Raw genomic sequence first — 17,049 nt, 5'->3', positions numbered from 1 at the left:
TTTCTAATGAAGACTATATTTGTTTACACATCTTATTTTCAAGAAACGAAACATATTTTCTTTAAAAATATCTTACAAATATTTATATTGAAATCTTTTTATTTTGCATTGAGCTTTACTGTGATATTTGCTTTCAGTTTGAAGCCTACAGGCCTGTATAATTAGAAAATTAGAATAGTAGTTTTAAAACAGAACTTTGTTGCTTTATGTGACGTATAATGAAAATACCTGGAAATTCAAAACTAATTTGTCAGTTTGAAGATTTGCATACAAGTCGAGACTCATTAGGTAAATTCATGAAACCGAATGCTTTCTTTTTAAGTCCCTATTTCTCTGTAAACAGTTCACTAGTTCATCTAGAAATTAGTAATATGACTCGTACATTGTTAATTCCTGAAAATAAAAATATTTCTTCGAAACTATCTATCAAACTTTAGCCTAAACATACCAGAAATTAAATCCAGTCAGTAAATTGTTATTTTTATATCATTTTTAAAGAAAATGGGAGAGGATGGTAATTTTAGACAACACTTTTAGTGCTCGTTAACCGTTCGAATATTTAAGAGAGTTTCCAAGAAGTACCTTAATTTAAGTGAACACAAAAGTTCATACACTTATTTAAATTTCAAATTATCACATATTTTTAAAGCTTAAAAATCACCTGTAATTATTTTCTGAAAGAATGAACTGGGAAAAATCTTTCTCCCAATAGTTATTTATAGAATCTAAAGAATAGGCAAACAGGTAATGTCAGTCGCTCCGATGAATCGCTTGTGTAATTATTGCTTTACTCGAATGACTTCAAATAATTCTCGCAAAATGAATGTGCCTTTCCTAATTTAACTCTCTCTATCTTATTAACCTCGACAACTAATAAAGATGAATGTGCGTATGTTGGTGGTCTACAGGCCAAATTGTTTGACCATTGGATATCAAATTTGGCACATATATATCTTGGAGGATGGAAATGTTAACCTCGAAGTGATTTTTTTGAGATCTTAATCAGAAATGTGACTAATAAAAATTTAAACTGAATTTTTTCGTTTTTTACTTGATAACTTCTCAAAATGCAATTGCGTAAAAATAAATTTGACACCATCTTAAAATTCAAAATATTATCCTTTCAATCTTATCAATTCAATAGTCGTGAAAAATATTTTCTGATTTTTGACAATTTTTTTAAAAAAATAATCTTTTGCCCAATTTTCAACAACCGATTACTTTGTTGTTCGCATCTTTTTTTTCCCACTGTTAAAAGCAAAAGAAAAGGATTCTGTTTGAGATCTATGTAGTTTACAAGACGAATATAATACGATGAAGATTAGAAAATCGATGAACTCGATATTAACGTTTTTAATAATGCTATGAATCAAGGGACTATGTTCCATTATAAAAATTCTGTACACAATGAAGAGACCATATGTAAGACAGTTAAATAAACACGGTTTTAATATCTGATGTTTGTGTGGATTCATGGATACGAAGTTATGCATAGTCGATTTAACTTAAATTAAAAGTATCTAATATCTCCGGTGCATCAGTTGATCGCCAAAGACAACTAGTATAAAATAAATTAGGTGTGAATTTTCTTTACTCACAATCATAAAGAAGTGTTAGTTGGTATTTGGAGTTTAAAGTTGCAATAGTCAAATACAGGGTGTTCATTAATTATTGTAGGGGTTTCAGTACCTCATAACATTCGAATAATAAATATTACGCAAAAACCGATTACGTATTCGTAAATTACAACTCAAAGAATTTTATTAATGATATTAAAATGTAAAGCTTGCACAATTTGCACTTTGTAGGCATTCAGCTGAAGGCGATTCTTTGAGTTGTACTTTACGAATACATAATTCTTTGAGTTTTAATTTACGTATTCATAATTCTTTGAGTTGTAATTTACGAATATATAATTCTTTGAGTTGTAATTTACGTATTCATAATTCTTTGAGTTGTAATTTACGTATTCATAATTCTTTGAGTTGTAATTTACGAATAAATAATTCTTTGAGTGGTAATTTAAGAATAAATAATTCTTTGAGTTGTAATTTACGAATAAATAATTCTTTGTGTTTTAATTTACGAATACATAATCGCCTTCAACTGAATGCCTACAAAGTGAAAATTGTGCAAGATTTACATTTTAATATCATTAATAAAATTCATTGAGTTGTAATTTACGAATACGTAATCGGTTTTTGCGTAATATTTTTTATTCGAAAGTTATGAGGTACGGAAACCCCGACAATAATTAATGAACACCCTGCATTATTATGTTGCTCCAATAAATAAAAAGTTTTATTTGATATTATTATGTATTAAATGTTTACATAGTTATTCAGTAGAAGTGGTCTCCCACAAATTTACTCCCATATGCCCTAATAAATGTGATATTTCTTTTTCCCTCGCATAAAATTTTTAGTAAGGTTGTAAGTTTTACTTAAACTCATAAGTCTCGCGTTCAGATTCTTTTCCCCGAGTCCCATTCATGAGCGTTTTTTGCTTCCTAGTACAGTGTAGAAAGTCGAGTATAAAATTTTAATTCTCTATTATTATAACAGAGCGGATCAACTTACCAATTCTTCCGGGATTGCAACGCAAACGTGGTTTGTTTTTCGCTCTCTGCAATAAGCATATTCAGCCTTCTAGCATAAATATGTTAAAACAAAACAAAATAGTAGAATTTAATTGATTTATTTCATATTTAAAATTAGTAAAGGAAATAATTTGCTCACTTGAAAGGAGGATTCTACTTTCTCGAATACGAAATATACTAATAGAAAGTATTGTAACAGTAAAGAAATTTGAATTCGTGACTCCATTTTTCATAGCCCCTGGAGGTCAAGAAACACTTTTTTGGAATTATGTCTGCCTGTGAACACAATAGCACAAAAACGCTTTGAACTAGACTGATGAGATTTGGTATATGTTTTTTTATATAAATTTATAGATTTCTATAATATTTTGAACTATCATTCAGAATTTGACTATCCGAATATAAGTTAATACAATAATTCCTAAACGAAGAGAGTTAGAGGAATAAGATTTGATATTCATGTCTAAAGTGTAGCTATGTATCAAAATCCGAACCAAATGCGTTAATGGGTTGACCATCTGTCTATTTGCAAATTCATAAGCTTGCAATTTTGATCTTACAATGACATAAACATATGAAATGATTCAAAACTGCAATGATTTAAACATATGGAATTTGGTAGGTGAATTTATAATTATAATTGCATTCTATGTCAATTTTGGTTTTGAGGCTTTTTTATAAGAAAGGCGCCAAAATACAAATTTTTTGGCACTTGTATATTAACAGCAATCTGCGATTAACCGCCAAAAATTTGCAAAATATAATAATAGGTTTGTTCGTAACGTCGTTCGCCAGTTAGTAATACACAAGTATATAAACCTGTTAACTGGGAATGACGAAATATTTCAATATGAAACAAGTTAAATATAGGTTAATTACCCGGTTAAGAGGTAAATTATAGGGTATGTGAGAAAATTTTAGGAATACCACTCTTTGATATTGTGCTTGATTCTGTAGAATTAAAAGGTAAATTGAACAATCAAATGAAACTAGTTGCAAGATATATGAAATGAATCTTAGTAATAAATTATTTATATTTATAAATAAAGAATTTTTGTTGTGTCGGTTTGGTAAAATTATATAAAAAAATACAATTTTAATTAAATTTTAAATTATTTTCTTTTCAATATTTTCGAATAAATTAATATAGAACCAGATCTGCTGGCCTTTAAAAGAGCAGTTTTATATAAATTCATTTATCTTACTCTTATTTGCCAGTTGTTATAATAACATGTTCAACAGCCAAATGTAACTAAGCAAATTAAGTCATTCCAATTCATACTCTCATACCTATAACCCTCATAACTACTGAACAATTCATTGAGGTTGAAAATGCCGCTTTATTAAGAATCACAATAGGAAAATTCAGATGTGCTTATTAATTTTGTAAGGAGTTACAAATGAAATGAAAATTGCACAAATACGAAGACAGACAATAATAATGCAAAGACATGAGATATTTAAGGTATTTATGCTGAAAATAGAACAATAAATCTAAAAGAAGGAAAATAGAAATTATTTTAAAATTTAAATTAAAAATTACAATAAAAATAACATACTAAAACGTTTCTGAGATATAATATATTTGGATTAAGAGAGGATAAATAATTAATAAAAACTTTGACGTACGCAAACAGACAAACACGCACATAAGCAAGCGCGGACATACAACACACACACACACACACACACACACACACACACACACACACACACACACACACACACACACACACACACACACACACACACACACACATACACACACACACACTATTCTCAAATCCAAATGCTCAAGCACATTTCAAAAATTCGTCAATTTAAAAAATTAATAAATAAAAGATATTTAATTCTGATTCTAAAATCCATGTAACTCGGAATTGATGTTTATGTTATGGTCTCCTGAAATAGTTTTATTACAAATCGCAGTCTCTCTTTTGAAGAGCATTTGGTATTTCATTTATTAAAATTAAGAGGAAAGGATTATCGGGGAAAAATGTTCTATTTCAAAGAATGAAATTGGATACATTGTGGATTTTTTTGCCTGAAATTTAAGACACACAACAGGCTTGAAATAGGCTTCAGATCGAATTTTACAGAGTTCTACACAGCTCGAATTAGTAACTGATGATTAACTATAGTATTAATGACATGCACATAAAGTTTTTTAATACCATAGCAATGTGTATGTTTATATTGTTCTGAACCAATGAACTACTTTGAAAAAAATTGTTAAAATTAGAAAAAAATGTACAAAAATGAAATTAATATCAATGGAAAAATTATTTTTCTTATTTTAAAGCAATATAAAAATAGATATTTTTTGCGATAATATATTCCGAAGTAATTGAGATGGAATCTGGAAAGCGTCGATTATTTTAATTTTTGAAACATTCTTTCAAAGAAAACACTACCCCAAAAGAATTCATCTACCAAATTTAGTGGCTATTAATCAGAAATATGCCCCGTAGCATGTTTTGAAGGATTTTTGATCATACATGTCACAATTTACAGATAGTAAATCAATCTATGAAAATTATAATCTTGAGATGCACGGCTAGTTTTGATATAGTCGGAGATAAACCAATTCTTCAATATATTTAAGAACTTTTAGAACTAGCACCATCATACGCTAAGGTGGCAAAGGTCAAAAGATACCTCCTAATAACGTGCCAGACCTTTTTTTGCACGGCGAAGTGCAGCGACTGGACGTGGGATGTATTCAAAAAGTCACTGGAAATCAATGCGGAAATATTGAGCCATGCTGCCTCTGTAGACGTCTGTAATTGCGAAAGTGTTGCTGGTGCAGGATTTTGAGCATGAACTGACCTCTCGATTATATCCTCTAAATCTTCTATGTGATTCGTGTCGGACGATCTATGTGGCCAAACCATTAACTGAAACTGTCGAGAATGTTTTTCAAACTAATAGTGAACATTTATGGTTAGGTGACATTGAGCATTGTCATCCATAAAATTTCCATTGTTGCTTGAATACATGAAGTCCATGAATGGCTACAAGTGATCTCCAATTAGCTGAATATAACTATTTATAGTCAATAATCGGTTCAATTGGATCAAAGGACTATTTTATGTAAAAACAGCCCTCACTCTTATAGAGCCACCACCAGTTTGTAGAGTGCATTGCTAGCAACTTGTGTTCATGGCTCGTAAGTTCTGAGCCACACTCGAACCCTATCATAAGATCTTACTAACTGAAATCGTGACTCTTCTGACCAAGCTACGGTTGTCCAGATGTCTAGAGTCCAACCGATATAGTTACGAGCCCAGGAGAAGCGCTGTTTGTAATGGCACTCGATTCGGTTTTCTGCTATCATAGTCCATTAATGGCAAATTTCTCCGCACTTTTCTAACGGATACGTCCATTGTATACCCCACATTGATTTCTATGGTTATTTTAAGCAATGTTATTTGTCTGTTAACAATCACAATTCTACGCACACATCTTGGTCTCAGCACTTAAGTGTAGACGGTCAGCCACGGCATTATCTGAAGTGTTTGTGTGTGTGTGTGCGGGAGGTTATATCTGAAATTAGGTATTGTCAGCATATTCTTGCTACTATGAATCTTGGAATGTTGAATTCTGCAACGTTTTTCAAAATGGAATGTCCCAAGCGTCGAGATTCAGCTACCATTCAGCATTCAAAGTCTGTTAATTCCCTTCACATGGCCAATATCATGTCAGAAATCACTTAACTACAAATGAAAGCCCTGCCAATTAACTGCCCATTTATACATTTTATACTCGATACTACTGCTATCTGATAGCAGCATCTAAATACTATGCTATTTGAATCAAATCCATTAAAAGATTAACAATCTGTTCGATTTATACTTTCATATGCACCGACTAAGATACGATAACTAAAAAACGGAATAACTTAAATTAATGAAATTTGGTAAGTGATCTCGTGATTAAAATATTAGCTTTAGTAATTTTGGTTTTAATCGTTCAGAAAACAAGGATCCAAAATACATATTCGGAATTATGGCACTTGTATATTAATATGTATCTCAATGCTCAATCTAAAAACATACATAAAAAAATCGCCCGCTAATAGGCTGTTTTATAATTATTGTTCACCAATTGTATGCGACTTATAATATACAAGTACCGATTTTCTTTATCATATTATGAAGCACAAAACTCTCATGAGTAAAAATAAAATCTCAGCACTCATGGTATTTACGGCCCGGCTCAATTTTATGCGAGTATGGAGAGTTGAATAGATTTTTTTAGAGAGTGGGCGATAAAATTTTTTGGGGGGGGGGACACACTTGTTGATTTTATTTATTTATTATTTTCTCTTTTATAAACTATCCTATCGATTTTAAAATTTTCAATCATGTGACATGTTTTTAGGAATTCTTACCTTTACTTTTTTCCCAGTAAGTTTTATTTCCTAGATATAAACTGATCTATTTTTCGCCTCGTTCCCACGTAAGTTTAATGCAGTATGACCAAATCTGACCCTTGGGCGACAAAACTAACCCATATCAAATCAACACATGATAGCTTGACACCAATTTAATTTGGGATTTATTTCGTATCCAGGAGAGGAAAAGTGGTCTTGATATAATGGAATATAATGCGAAAAGTATAATTAGAGATTAGACGATTGTTCTTTTTTATTACCATGTGTTTATGAGACCACGTGACTTTGTTTTGAAAACATAATTAAACAAGAATTTGTTTGAATAATACAACAGCAAAGCCTCAATTAAAAAAATGAATAAATATAAATAACTATTTTATCTAAATAAGTCAAAGTTCCAAAACCGATTGGTTTAGTTTAGTTATATTAACGTCCCGTTGTAAAGCAACACTAGGGCTATTTTGGGACGTACCTCGTAATTCTGAACCACAGTCAGATGACGAGGACGACACCTGAGCTAGCATCCCCCTCTCCACGTCACACCACACCAGTGGGAGGACATTTGGCTTGGTGGATTTAACGTGCAATAGACCCCCTTACACGACGGTTCTTCGGTGAAAACGGGTCTCAAACCTGAAACCCTACGGCTCACAAGCCGAGACCTTACCACCAGGCCACCACGGCCTTTCTAAACTGATTGCAGAGGGGGAGATTATCATGGTATAAAAGTTTGGATCTCGTATGCCTGGTGTTTGTAAGATACTCTCATATGTTAATGTGTAAATTTACGATAATAGTGGATTTTCAAGATCTAGATTTATTGTGAATAATGAAAATTATATCAGTCATCTTTAGTCAGAAGGTGTTCATTTTTTTAAATTTTTTCAACTGTGAAAATTAAAAAAAAAATATCAGCAAATTCGAATTTAAGATTTTGACTCTATGTTCTAGATTTTAAGATTAAGACTCTATGTTCCAGATCTTCTAGAATCCGAATTTAGTTTAGTTATATTAATGCCCCATTTTTAAAGAAACATTAGTGCTACTTTGGGACGGATATTGTAATTGTGAACTGCAGTCTGATGAAATGGTCGACACCTGAGCTGGCACCCCCTTTCCAAACTTTATCACCTCATCAACGGGAGGGCATTTGGCCCAAAAATTTAACGTCCACCAGACCCGCTTACACACTGGTTCTTCGATGGAAACGGGCCTCGAACCAGGAACTCTTCAGTATCGAAGACAAGGCCTTATTACTAGGCCAACGTGCTGTCTATTCTTTTTTTGAAATTATATCTGCTTGCTTGAACACTATAATAGAAAAAAATTAAGTTAATCTGATGAAATTTGGTAGGTGTTCATACCAAAATTGCAGATTCGTATAAAATTTTGAAAGATTATCCATTAAGATAAAGTCATCATATCAAAACGTCATCAAATATAAAGAACTAAACAGATACATAATTTGGTAGAGAGTTTTAGCATCTAAAATGTAGATTCTTATAAAATTTTTGAATCAACTTGTTATAGGATTGAACCGTTTCGTTGTCGAACAGTCTGTCTTTGTTTTTTTCTCACATGTTTGTAAACTCAATAACTGAAGAACGCAATGAAATTTGGTATGTACTCTTACGACTAGAATTGTAATTCTTATATCGATATTTGACTTCAATCTGTCGGTAAAATGGTGATCAAAATTTAAATTTGACTTTCGAGTACTTGTGTATTAACCGTATGCCAGGAATTAATCACCAAATATTGCACGATAAATTCATTGAAAATGCTAGATTAACGATAAATATCAACATTTCTTTACTATTATTTACCCGTGCCTTGCGAAACATTCACACATATCCAAGATCCATAATGCTATAAGAAGGAGAAAAGAATAATACATTGATTAGAGAGTGTGTGAAAAAGTTTTAGGAAGACTAATATCGTTGATTCTTCATAGTTTCCGCCTTATTTGGTTAGTTATGGATTTTAATTAATAGTTAGTGATTGAATCTTTTGATAAGAATGATTCACTTTAGTATAGTAATGACCCTCATCTTATTAATTCACTTTTTTATTTATCTTACAGAAACGTTATTTTTTATTACTTTATTATTCTTGATTTATTTGTTAAAATATTTTACGATTCAATTCATAAGATACTATTTAGGATGTAAAGTATTAATTAAAGTAATATATAAACAAAAGCTTTTGACTTATGATAAAAAGGGTGATATCCTTTTCTAATTAAGGTAACCAAGGAGCAACTGAGATAGCAATAATAATCCCATTTATTCCCAATAAATTGAATTATTTATAATAATAATGGAATAAAAGGGATTATTTACAAGAGGAAATTCGGGCAAATGTGTGTTTCTCTTGTAAGAAAAACTGGACAAAATTTCCAATAGCCAATCATAACGCAGAGGGCAATTCGTTGCTAAACCCACACGAATCAATTTTTTTGAATAATAAACCAGAATATAAAATCTATAAACTATCCTAACCTCTAATTCATTGATCAGTCACATTTATTATATAAACTTATCTATGGAAAGTTTAAATATCTAAAAATAAAACAGTTTCTATTTTATAAATTCACTAATTAATTTATTTTTAGTTAATTAATTTTTTTTTCAATTTATGCCTCCCTCTATATTTTTATTTTTACTTTTTTATTTGCTTTAGCTTAGTTTGTTCTCAGCACGTGTACGAGTGAAAGTTTTTTGAATGAACAGTCCTTTGACAGTTAATTAATTTCTAATTTTTAAAATTTTATATATGAGTTCTTTAATAGTGTAATGCCACTTTTGGCACACATTTAATTATCATGAGAATGCATGAGAGTGTCCAGCATTGTTTTGCATTTAAAATTTTGTCATGTATAACGTTTTTAATGTAGAAGTAACACTAGTATAAAATATAGCAGACAAAACCATTTTACCTACACATATTTATAAAAATAAAAGAGAAATTAAAAAAATAAGGGAAGAGTAGTTGAAAGTTTTAATCTTGACCAGGATATAAGGATAGATAAATTTCCTCGTTTGAAAATTATCTGTGTTAAATTTTTTAAAGAATTAATAACAAATAATTAAATTGTACAAAAAGGAAATTGGTATCATTAAAAAGACAAAAATTTTAAATTAATATAGATAAAATTTTTTAATTAATTGTTTGTGGAATAATTCTCTCTGAAGTTTTTATGAAAAAAGTCGCAATATGAGTTATTTTCTCCTAGTCTGAAGTCATTGATATCGTCGAACAGTTTCATTAGCTCGTAACGATTGATTAATGTCTACTTTTAGGCTTTAGTAAGCTTGGCAACCGGAGGGTTCAGGTTCGAGACTCGATTCCATCGAAGAATCGCCTTTGAGTGGTTCTGAATGCACGTTATATCTGTCAGATCGAAACGTCCTTCCATAGGAGTGGCGCGGAATTTTGGAGGTGGGATGACTGCTCATGTGTCATCCTCGTCGTCCGAAATAGCCCTAGTGTTTCTCTAAAGCGGGAAATTAATGTGATTAAACTAAACTAGAAATTACTTTGAAACAAATGAAAGCAGAATAAACAAAAAATAAAAATTGAAAAAAAAAACTCTGGATGATTTCTAATTAACTGGATATTTCATTTATTTTTGAACTTCGACAGGCTGACAATATTTTTTCTGTTGTCTTAAATAATAAGAGCGTAAAATTTGGTTGAATTTGTTTAGGAAAAACTATATATGCATATATGCATATATAGTCCAAATTTTTCATTTATAATAAGATCAAGTAAATATATTTCAAATATTTTTGATTAAAAAATTTAAAACACTCCAATAACTACGCGATAAGATATTTAGAATATGATAATACATTTGCAAATTATTACTTTTTCTAATATTTAAATTCTAGTAACTCATTTAAAAATTATCATTTTTTAAAATTATTAAACGGGATTACTCCTGACTTGATGTATAAATTTAATCTTCATGAGAACTCTTATTGTCACACTTTTAAGCAAGAAAGTAGCAATAAACGTATTCTTTTATACTGTTCTAAATTCTTAACTTATACAGCAAACCTCGGGAACATTCTTAGTTTTAATCGAAAATATCAAATTTTGCTTCTTTAAAATTCTTTTAAAATTCCTCATCAGCAAATTCTTTTTCAATTATTGAAGGCTTCTCATGTTCATCAATTGTGATTTCTTAGTATCACGAGATCAGAGACAGTTTTGTTGCAAAATGTTCCAGCTAGTAACTTAAAGTATCATCTTGTCGTTTAACAAAAGCCAACTTAAGTATTTCAAGAAACCAATTCTTCGAAGAATTCAAACTTTATATTATTTTAAGTGTCACATTTTTTTTGAAACGATCAGAAAGATATTTAATGAAATCCAACTCCCAGAGCTCTTGAAAGCTTTCCAGTTTATTTTAAAGAAGGCCATTAAATAACCGATCGCATTCGTTTTCTCCGAACCGAGAGCAGCTCAGCAAGCCGTTGATTAAAATCTCCCAGGGTTCCCTTGTCTCGCGACACGCTGGGTTGAGATTTCTGATGGCTTATTTGGAATTTAATCTCTAGTTTAAGTTGCTTAAAAGCAGCACAACATTGCTTTTCCCTTATTTTTTTTAGATGGCTTGGTAAAAAAAAAAAAAACTACCACGAAAGTGTGCTATTTTATTGAAAAATATGTAGAAATATTGATTCAGAAATGCGTAGTTTTGGAACGTGTCTGAAAAACAACATGTTTATGCTTTCTTGTTCAGTATTTAATTAAAGTTACTGATATCAACGAAAATGGAATGGTTGTTTACTTCCAGTAATTTTCCATTAAATATAGGGGATTTTAATTAAGGAATTATTTATGTAAGAAAAGAGGAATTGTGCTGATAAGATTTTAATTATGAAATTTTCTGAAAAACAATTCTTTTTTCTTTTCTGTGCATCAAATACAATAATTACAAACAATTGTGGAAACTTTTTGGAATCAATGCATTTTGGAAATTTAACAGCTAATAAAGTTCATAACAACAATAGTGTTTGCCATAATATCATAAAGTTATAGATAATTTCAAATATAGTCTAATCAAGAATACAATTCATTTAATTAACTTCGATTATTATTTTTTAAAAGTTGTGGTGAAATAACCAGAAGAAAGAAGCATACCTTGCTTCAGTGGATAAGAGATAGCTTTTCGCTATTTGAATGCAGTCAGTAATTTTGATTAGTTAATAAGTGAGACAGCCAATTTAATTTTAGTAGAATTTAAGAATTGACGTCATGTTTTGGAGCTGAGAGGAAGTTTTGTTTTTATGCTTTTAATGATTACTGTTGAATCGGTAACTTTTTTGTGTTTTTCCATTTTGTGAATTGACAAAAAGTTACAAAAAGAAAAAAGAATAAGATGAAATAAAATAAATAATACAAAGAGTTGAATGGTCACCGAAAAACTATGTAACCTTTTACTTCTGCATTAAACTCCCTCTGGGAGGGGCGCATTTCAAAAATTAGGATGAGAAGCTTTTGGTATGGTGGTTGGTTCTCGCCAACCACCAATTTTTTTCTCCCCAATTTTTGAAGAATGATGAAACTCCGCCAGGACCAAAACAAACTGGTAAAGGGGCTTAAGACCAAATGACGGTAGAATAATTAAAAGATTGGGTATACCTAGTAGGGAGAAAAGCAAACGGAGGCATACAAAATGAAATGGCTGAAGGTAACGCAAATTTGAGTGTGAGAATTATCTGCCGCTGATTGCAGAAATTATTATATAAAAACAAGAATGATAAGAACAGGCAATTTTTAAATTCGGAACAAAATGTGTAAAGATTAATCTAGTTAAAAATCCATGTTAATTGGGCAAAAAATAGGATTAGAATTGTGTAATTCGGAGTAATAAGAATAGAATCTCACCATTTAGTAACAATCGTTTAAAATATTTAAAGAGAAGATTTACATCGCCGAGATTAAATTCCCAAATAGATCATGGAGAATTATTTCAATTAGATTAACAGCATTATTTTTCTGTGCAATATTTTGATACTACCCGCATTTTATTCATATGTATCCTTAAGCCTCCTCTCATTTTTTTTTTATCATGTGAGAACATGATATTGTTTTCGCTTGGGGTTTTTGGAACCTCAAAATGTGAAGGCAACAAATTGTTGAAGCCTCAAAATGTGAAGGCAACGAATTGGCTATTTATCCCCTTTTTTTCTTATTTTGGAGTCGGCTTTCCCACTATAGCTTTTGAAATATCTATCGTCTGCTAATGTAGTTTTATTTTGGAGTCGGCTTTCACAGTATAGTTTTTCCATTATCTATCTTCTGCTAATGTATTATTTCCCTTGGAAATCAGTGTTAAATACATAAATGAAAATACTCAAAAATACATAAATGAAGTACGTTCCAAAATTGCTGCCATCTGCATCGATAATTTCCCAGATAATAAATAATAGATAGATAACAAAGATTCATGTTATGTTTCCTATCTATATAAGAACTGCCTAAAAAAACAATTGTATTTCACTTCTAGAATGACTTGGGTAAATGCCAGACCTTAACTCAATCGGAATAGCAATAAAATCCAATTAAATGAAGCAATAATTAAATCAAGGAATCACTTTATAACAGCTAACTAAAACTAAAATCATTTGTGAATTACGCCGTTGCAAGATCGTAATTAATGCTAAAGGTTATCCAATTAAGTATTCTCAACCATAAGTGAGAATTTTTGTTTTATGTCATTTTTTATTCGTTTCCTTTTCCACCTTCATAGCAGCTCTTCCAATAAAAAAAAATAAATAAAAAAAAATAAACCGGAATTAAATTATCTTTAAAGTGATATATAATTTACAGTGTTTCTTTCTTAAAAATTGCTATTATAAGCATTTAAATTTCAAAAATGCATTTTTTCTAAAAGATTTCTACAATTTTGGAAATTGCTGTTGTTATTCAGTGACTGCAAATGTTTTCATACATCGTAATGTGCATAATTAAAGCTTTTTATATAAAATAAACATGATGCAAAATGAATTTAATTAGCAATTAAATTAGAAAACAATTTTTTAAAAATATTTGAGGTTTATTAGTTTAGGTTATTAATTATTTCTTAGTTAAGGTTATTTATTAAGCAAAATGATCAATGAATTATGGTTTGTGCTCCTTTAAATATCAAAATAATTTCAAAGTTGAAGCTCTTTATAGAAATTATTTGTGTATCAATTAATGAAAATAAAGATATCAAGAAATTTGATTTATTCATTATGAAGATATAAATATAAATACACAATTGCTTATACTGCGCTTCTTTGTATATAACAAACTTCAACCATTGATTTGTATGAAAATTCAGTTGGTAATTTTTTGTGAGTCAAAAATAAGCAAAAGCTTTATAATCACTCTTACTACATTTATACCTATATTTTTATATTGCCTTATTTATTTTAAAGAACGAAATAGCAAAGCTCTTCATATTTCAACTTTTATTCAATGTCCGATTCTGTTTTATTTAAAATCCATTCGACATCCATTTATTGCAAAAGAACGTTAATTTAAAACGAAAATTGAAAATTTGACATTTATTGATTTATGGATATTGTTTTGTGTCAATGGGAATATTTATGATTAAAAATGATAAATGTTAATATCTTTTTAAGAAATACATTTTATTACCCGATGGAAAAAATTAAAAAAAAATCCTGCCTTTTCATAAGAATTTATAATCATTTTCTTAATTGGAAATGTTCGACTACAAATTTTTCATGAATAACTTTATCTCATTTTTAAAATTCATAAATATGATGATTTATTTTATATGAAAAGATGCTTTTTTCATGAATATTTAATTGAAAAAAGAAATCAACATTTCTGTTCCAATTAGATGAATGAGAAATAATCAAATTAACTACAATCATATAAACGAACCAAATTTTGAAAGTTTAACAATAATTTAAATTCGGTTTTTTATTTATTTTATTTTATTCATTCACCTATATTTTTAACTTAAGTTGTAGTTTTCTTTAGTGGCAAATAGCTTCAAAACTTTTAACTTTTTGTTGCTTGATAAGGATTTAGTAAATGTATTCTTAATTGTAAAAATCTGGGTTACAAAAGTTTGCTATAAAGAAATTAATTTCATCCTTTATTTTAATAAATTTATTGAATAATCTCATTCGGAAAATATTTCTTTCTTTATTATTTAATTAGAGAATTAGAAAATTCTTTTTAGTGTTTCTTTGCAACTGATAAAAAATCATTAAATCAACATCGATTTTTTGAAAAAAAAAATGGAAAGTTTAAAAATAACTAAATGTCCACTTCCGCCAAAAAAAAAAATGACATAAGCTATTAAAATCAAGGCTTCTTTCTTGAGAAGTCATTAGAATTTTAGTAAAAAAATCTTAATTAAAATATAAATTGAAGCAAATATTTAATAATTCAGACCCCTCATTAATATAATTGGCAATTGATAATCTCTTTCCATTACTTCACAGGAGTTATTAAACTGGAAGTCGAAACAAAAGCAAATATTTCATTTCGCTTGTTTGAATAATTGGGAATAAATTCTACATTTACAGCTGCTTTCAACGTTAGATTTCGACAGTCGATGGTCGTTTCATATGAAGTGTTTAATGAGCATTTCTGTTATAGGGTATCTGGGTAAAAGTGAAACCAAACAAGTCTTAATTAGCTGTTTCGAGTGAGTTTCCGTTGCTATTGCTGCTCTGATTTGAATCAAATTAAGAACATTTAATAATATGTAATTCAAATGCAAATGCAAATAACTGTTATTGTTTACAATGGCTTCCTTTACAATTACAGTATGAAAAATTGTTTTTATTACCTAATGAATTCTAAGGTTCATCAAAATTCTTTTCTTAACTAATAATGAAGGTGAATGTGCATGTTTAAGTGGGCTTATGTTAACTGATTGAACGAGGTCACACCATTTGAACGAAATTTGGCACACAAGTGCATTAGAGGGTAGAAATGTTAAACTCAAAACCATTTTTTTAAATTTTATTAAGTAAAAAAATTAAGCAATATTTTGGTATTTTTACAAAAAAATTATTACACAAAATTAATATTTACGCCATTTTAAAATAATTTTCTTAATAAGATCAATTTAGTTTTGTAAATTGTTGTTTAAATTTGATAATTTTTTAAATTTCCTTTGTACAAATTTCAGCAACATTCTTTATTGTTTCATTAAATATTAAATCTCTTGATTTTCTCCCACTTTTGTAATTACTAGTCTGGTGCTTCTTTACTGATGATTTGGCTTTTATGGATGTAACAGAATATAGCACACAATCAATCACAATCATTCAATGCTTCGAAAGATGCCATTAATAAATGGAATCGTGCAAGTCAGACTTGTTTTATGGTCTTTATTATCTTCATTATACCACAAAATAACAAAACACATTAAAAGTGTATATTTTCAATTTAACGTTTTTAGAGTATAAAATAACTCAACAATGTATTTAAGATATTTTCTGCTCTGTATTGTTTACATTAAACCACAATATAGTAAAATATAAAGGAAAGTTTTTGCCAACTTAATTTTCTGATTATAAAGTAATCTAGCCATGTATTTAAGATATTTTCCTTTTATAAACGACATGAAAAATAATGAAATTCCATCATTTCATAGTAAATGTAAACATAACATTATTTGATGCTTTGTTATCGAATCAGATTGAATTTAGAAGAACTAACAATATCTGATGAAACACCTCACTAGTCTGATGCTTCCTTTTACCTGTATCATATAATAGCAATACCATCACAATATAAATAGCAACAATGTAGCCCACGGTCAATTTACAAGCTTTCATTGGCACTAAATGATGATGATGGCGTGTCAGCGTTACAACGGAAAGAGGGGTGCAGTAGCTTCTGAGGGTAAAGACCCCTGAGCACCCGAGTGCAGAAGTCTGACTTCTAGCTCATATGAAGATGATACTCACGCTTTCGCTAGTACAATCACTTTTTAAGGGCGAGAGGCTCTTTCACACACCTCACAGATAGCCCACAGGGATAAGAGCAATCATGCCCGAACCAG

This window comes from Argiope bruennichi, chromosome 2 (genome assembly GCF_947563725.1).
Source record: "Argiope bruennichi chromosome 2, qqArgBrue1.1, whole genome shotgun sequence".
Classification (NCBI taxonomy): Eukaryota; Metazoa; Arthropoda; class Arachnida; order Araneae; family Araneidae; genus Argiope; species Argiope bruennichi.
The sequence above is the reverse complement of the archived record's forward strand: the minus strand, read 5'-3'. Positions refer to the sequence as shown.